Source organism: Culex quinquefasciatus, chromosome 3 (assembly GCF_015732765.1).
Source record: "Culex quinquefasciatus strain JHB chromosome 3, VPISU_Cqui_1.0_pri_paternal, whole genome shotgun sequence".
In the NCBI taxonomy this organism is placed as follows: domain Eukaryota; kingdom Metazoa; phylum Arthropoda; class Insecta; order Diptera; family Culicidae; genus Culex; species Culex quinquefasciatus.
Window position 1 is genome coordinate 77,166,254 of NC_051863.1, and position 6,287 is coordinate 77,172,540.

The 6,287-nt window shown below is 37.0% G+C and overlaps 1 protein-coding gene across 1 annotated transcript in view; it reads right to left on the minus strand.

The window, feature by feature from the left end:
• Window positions 1-2,502, minus strand: part of LOC6033812 — a 36,845-nt gene extending 34,343 nt beyond the window's left edge. The window contains exon 1 of the mRNA XM_038262970.1: window positions 2,320-2,502. The gene's annotated coding sequence lies outside the window, so the exon portion shown is untranslated. The remainder of the gene's footprint in view (window positions 1-2,319) is intronic.
• Between the last annotated feature and the right edge of the window lie 3,785 nt (window positions 2,503-6,287).

The following is a 6,287-nucleotide window of genomic DNA, read 5'->3' on the forward strand; positions in this document are numbered from 1 at the left end:
CTACGACAAAGGGAAGTGGGGTAAAACGGGCTTCGAAGTTTGAGGTCCAAAAAACCTAAAAAATCTTAAAATTGCTCGCATTTCCTTAAAACTTCATCAATTCCAACTCTCTTATATGCATTCGAAAGGTCTTTTGAAGCACTTCAAAATGTGTCATAGACATCCAGGATTGGTTTGAAATTTTCTCTTAGCTTTTGCAAATTACTGTCAAAAATAGATTTTTTTAAAACCTTAATATCTTTTTCCAACAGCCTCCAACACCCATACTCCCATAGGTCAAAAGATAGGCAATTTCATGGACTATAAGCCTGTGGTATTAACTTTTTGGCCAATCGCAGTTTTTCTCATAGTTTTTCGATTTTTCTGCAACAAAAAATTTACAACGTTAGTTGTTGCCCTGTAGGCCTCCATTGCGGCACTTTTTGGTTTCAATTTTGTCATATTCGGAATCATCGGAAAATTTCACGTAAATTAGAAGTATTGGAGTTGTAAATTTGATTGGAAAAATTGCCATTTAGAATGAATTAAAATATTTTTTAACAATTTGTTGGATTAGGGGTAAAACAGGTTTTCGCCTACTTGATACAGCATTTGACGTACTGATCATAGGGTAAATAAAATCTATTTCTTTTTTCAAAAATGTTTTATTTAATTATTTTTTAAATCAAAATTACAATTCCAATACTTCTAACTTACGTGAAATTGTCCAAGGATTCCGAATATGACAAAATTGAGACCAAAAAGTGCCGCTATGGAGGCCAGCAGGATAAAAACTAACGTTGTAAATTGTTTGTTGTAGAAAAATCGAAAAACTATGAGAAAAACTGCGATTGGCCAAAAAGTTAATACCATAGGCTTATAGTCCATGAAATTGCCTATCTTTTGACCCATAGGAGTATGAGTGTTGGAGGCTGTTGGAAAAAGATATTATGGTTTTTAAAAAATCCATTTTTGACAGTAATTTGCAAAAGTTAAGAGAAAATTTCAAACCAATCCTGGATGTCTATGGCACATTTTAAAGTGCTTCAAAAGACCTTTCAAATGCATCTAAGAGAGTTGGAATTGATGAAGTTTTACGGAAATGCGAGCAATTTTAAGATTTTTTATGTTTTATTGACCTCAAACTTCAATGCCCGTTTTACCCCACTTCCCTTTGTCGTAGAGGGCTCATATTTGGCATGAGTGCATCTCATGTATAGACAAACAAACGCTGAAAGTTTCATCCAAATCGGAGCACCTCGATACGACCTCTAGAACAAACCGAGCAATATTTACAAATACTGCCTCTTAATAAAATGTGTATCCAAATTTATGTAATTTTGTGGAACCATCATTGACGTTCTAGATGGCAATTATTGATAAATGCCGATTTCCATTACATTTATAGAGCAGGAAAATCGCCTCCAAAAGTATCACGACATGGAGGGTACTATCGCGGAGTAACAGGTTTCTCTGTGGTACTAATCTTAACAATTTGTAGATTTTTTTTATTTTTGAAGAAAAATTAATGCCACTGCACAGTTGTTTCAGAGGTGAATTCAGCAAGAAATATTTATGCTTCGGGGAATTATTTTGGAGCTTTTTTTGTCAAAAGAACTTTTATTGAGTATCAATCTCAAATGTTAATGGAAAAACTTTCGTAAAATATATTCAATTTGTCCGCGTTGTTATCAAATTTTGAATCACAAACCATATTTGAAAAAAGCTGGAAGAATTTACAAATTTAATTTGTTGAAATCTGAATGCAATAGTTATGATAAGGCTAAAGTTTGATTTAGATATGTTTCAAATTCATATGTGTAGTTAAATTATTACAAATGAATAGAAGAAACAAAATGTTCTGAAGCAACTCCTTCGTCTTTTGATGCCCTACTGGTAACACTTCACCTGGTCGTATGATAAGGGCAAAGAAGTTCTTGAAGAAACTTCTTATCACAACCGACCATACATTTCACGCATCACATCATCACCAGCATAAAACGTTTTCCGTTTTTACTCGGGATTGCTCGGCGTTGGTTTTGACCGTTTTGACAACACCGCGGTGCAAACGACACCGACGTCGACGTAATTTCTGCTGGTATCCGATGGCCACGCGCGCAATGTTTATCTGCGCTCCCGTTCCGTCCCGTGTCCCGTGACGGTTGATAACATGGCGGAAGAGTGGGAGGGAGGGGATCCCTTATCGAGGCTTTTTCTGTGTGCGTGCGAGTTTTTCCCAAACCGATAATCGTGACGCAGGCGCCCTCCACCGAAAACATGCCATGTTCGACGTTTTTCCGTTTATTTTCCACCGTCGTTTTTCGAAAGCAAAACACTCACTCGCACTGCTCTCCGGTGGCAGCTTCTTCGAGCTTTTTTTCCAGGCGCCAAATGCGTTGAACTGTGAGGCGTCGGTGAAAGCCGTTACACTTTTCCGAACTTCAGGACAAACTACTCCGCTAGTTATGTAAACTTTTGTCGCGAGAGTCCTTTTTATTACGCGTCTGATCACACTGAAGTAACATTCACTATTGGTTGCGGTCACACGACGTGGATTCGCTCCGAGGTGGAAAATGAGTCGGAAAATAAATAACAAAAATACTGCGTGGGTGTAAAATTACGTCCGATTTACGTCATAGCCCGAGACCGAGATGGGCTGGAGAGGGGAGAGTGGGTGTTGGGGAGGGCACTTTTTGCCGCTTCTATTTTGGCTCCAACCAACCACTTTGCCGGGTGGTACGTGTGCCAATCAAGCTCCTTGGCGTGGGTGGTACAAGTGGGGTGAGCTTTCGAGGATGGGTGGTCGAAAGCTTTTGTGCTTTCGAGAGTTGGCAGCCCGTCGAATACGGTAGATGGCGTTCCTTACAGTTTATGTTAGAAAGAGATGATTTCTCGCGTTCGTTTTGAATTCAGCATAGTTCAATTGAAACATAATAATGAAAAAGGTCCTTTTTTTTCTTGCTGTCCGTTTCCCCAATTTTGATTTTCTTTTTGTTTTTCTTAAGTGCCCCCAAACGCCCCCGTATACTAGGCCAGAAATTGGCACACATCGTTCCTAGATTGTCTTTTTCCAAAATCAGTCAACATTTTCCGCACAACAATTAAGGCTGGTACAAATATTCTTTAAAGTTTTTGTTACCCCCCCACCTCCCCTCCCCTTCAAAATTGGCCCGAAAAATCGGGGGATTTTTTTAACCAACTTCAATTTTTTCATGAAAATTCAAGTGCAATTAGTTGAAATCAATTTCCTTGCAATTAGTAGGGGAGTGTGGGGTAATTTGGACACCCTGAGGAAATTGCTCTGCCACGGGCTGTATGGTTATTGATGGAAAAATGTCATTTATTTCGATAAATTTTGATGAAAAACCCATTTTTATCGCATAAATTAAAAGGTGTCCAAATTATCCCCACATTTTTGTGTGAGGGTAATATGAACACCCCTATGGGGTAATTTGGACATGCTTTGCGGGGTAATTTGGACATGCCTTGTGGGGTAATATGGACATACCTTGTGGGGAAATATGAACACCTTTTGTGGGGTTATATGGATAAGTTTAACATTTGATTTTTTGAGCATGTTTTTTTATCCTTCAACCTAGTTTTGTAATTGCTTTATATTTTTAAGTGTTGTTTTGCTCACAATATTTCATCAAAGGTTTAAATAATGATTTTGCGATAGAACTATGTATAATTCAATGGGAAGATACCGAATAGTTCAGCGTAGTATACATAATTTAATCATTCATTCTGAAATAATTTAAACATTGATTCTGGATTAGGCACAAGTATAGTTTTCAGTGATTAAGGTATCGTTTAGATTTATTTTAACCAATCTTTATATAGAACTAATTATCCTGAAACTATCCATTTTTTAATTTTACATTCCGTAGCCCTTGAAATTTAAATATTATTGTAAACCAGCATAGAAATTAGAAATGTCAGAGGAATTAATTAAAACCAATCAACATTAGAGTCTATTTGACCGCCAAATGTGCAGTAACCAGATTTTCATCCATTCGAATATTGAAATACATTTACCTTTATTTAAAAAATAGGAGTTTTGTGAAAGTTCTCATTGATCACATTCTTTTTTTGAGTGTTTTGACATTTTAAATCCATCTAAATTTATCTAAATCCCGCTAAATCCCTATAAAAACTCAACCAACCATGAAAGTTACTTTTTTTGCCTGACAGGTAGACTTTCAGGTATGTCCACATTATCCCACAAGCTATGTCCAAATTACCCCCATAGCGTGTGCTATCAAAAATTGCAATTTTTTTATGATAAAAATGGATAAAATGCACAATATTCATACGTACATATCTCAGCCATCGTCCAAGCAATCCCCTTAAATAAAAATTGTCCACTTTTTGCCATATAATCCCTGCAAAAACTTATTTCCCAACCCTCAAATATTAGAACTTGAGGGAGTGCCAACCGGCCTTTGGAAACTTTTACATATTATACCAAAACTACTTAACCCATTCCAATTTCTTTGGTTTGTCCATACTCCAAGGCCATTACCGAACCCATGATCATCCACTTACAAAGCGAACAGCGTAACCGTTCGGCCAAGCCTGCTGCTGCTGTGTATATTTTTATTTTTTTGCACTCCTCCCCCCTTTTTGACCCCGGCCAAAGTCGAGGGACAAAAACTTTGAAAAATATTTTGCATCGGCCTAATCAACAATGAAATGAAACTTCAAAATTTAAAACCGTTCGGAAGAAATCATTTTTGAACGATTTTTTTCTGATTTGTCGATTTCTGTGGAACGACGCAACATTTTTGCAATCTTTTAAAAACAATTTGTAGGTTTTGTTCAGATCTACAAAACGCTTTTTGAAGCTTGCAAAATATTGTATGGTTTAAGAGAAATCTACGAAACAAAAAGCGGAATGCCACCGCGTAAAAAGAGGTTTTTCTGCGTAACACACACATCTGACAACAGACGTAGCAGCTAGAACAAAATAATTTGAAAATCGTGTGTAAAAACATGGCGGGTGATACACTACCGCCATCTCTTAGTCACTTGCAAGAAAAAGTATGTTTCGCAGGAGCCGTAATCTGATTCTTATCAACTTCATTTTGATGATGCTATTTTTTTGAAATAAATTAACTTACACTTATCTGAAGCGATACTCAAAATATTTACTTTCGACATTTACTAACTATTTTTGATCGACGACAAGTGGCTTGACACTTTTGATAAGAATGAGAATACGGCCAAACACGTGCTTTTCAATGTTGTTGTTTACACTTGAGAGAAGTGTTGTTTACTCTTGCAGAGTTGTCAAATCTCTTCTACGACGACTGCGTCACAAATGGTCTGTTGTCTGTGGTAGTATCAATTTTAGCTGTAATTAGAAACAAAGACTGAAAACATTTGAATATGAAATTCAGATTTGAGAAAAAAAAATTCTTTTCCTTTCATTCTACAGTAACGAAATGGCCTACATAGCATAATAAAAAACTAACTTAATCCACCTGTGTGGTTGATGCCTTCCTCACTTTTTACCAACAATGGGTAATATGAGTGGTTTGGACACATATTTCAGCTATTTTTTTAGGTCCAGAAAAATAAGTACACAGATATAACTTAACTTGTCATAACTCGAGACAGGGTTGCCAGATTTTCTATTATGTGGACTCGTTGGAAAGGTCTCTTGATTACCTAACCAACGATGGGTCGGATGATGGTTCCGGACATCGTTTACATACATTTAAGTGAGATCCGGCTTCAAAAAAGTACATAAATATCACTTAAGTGGACATAACTCGAGACAGGGTTGCCAGATCTTCAATTATGTGGACTCGTTGGAAAGATCTCTCGATTACCTAACCAACGATGGGTCGGATGATGGATCCGGACATCGTTTACATGCATTTAAGTGAGATCCGACTTAAAAAAAAAGTACATAAATATCACTTAAGTGGTCATAACTCGAGACAGGGTTGCCAGATCTTCGATGTTGTGGACTCGTTGGAAAGGTCTCTTGATAACCTAACCAACGATGGGTCGGATGATGGATCCGGACATCGTTTACATGCATATAATTGAGATCCGGATATATGTGAAAACACATTTTTATACATAACTTTTGAACTACTTATCGAAACTTCAAACAATTCAATAGCGATGTATGGGACCCTAAACCAAGTCGAATGCAACTGGTTCGATCAAAATCGGTTTAGCCAGTGCTGAGAAAACTTGGCAAGATTTTTGAACACATACATACACACACAGACATTTGTTCAGTTTTCGATTCTGAGTCGATATGTATAAATGAAGGTGGGTCTTCGAGCTTT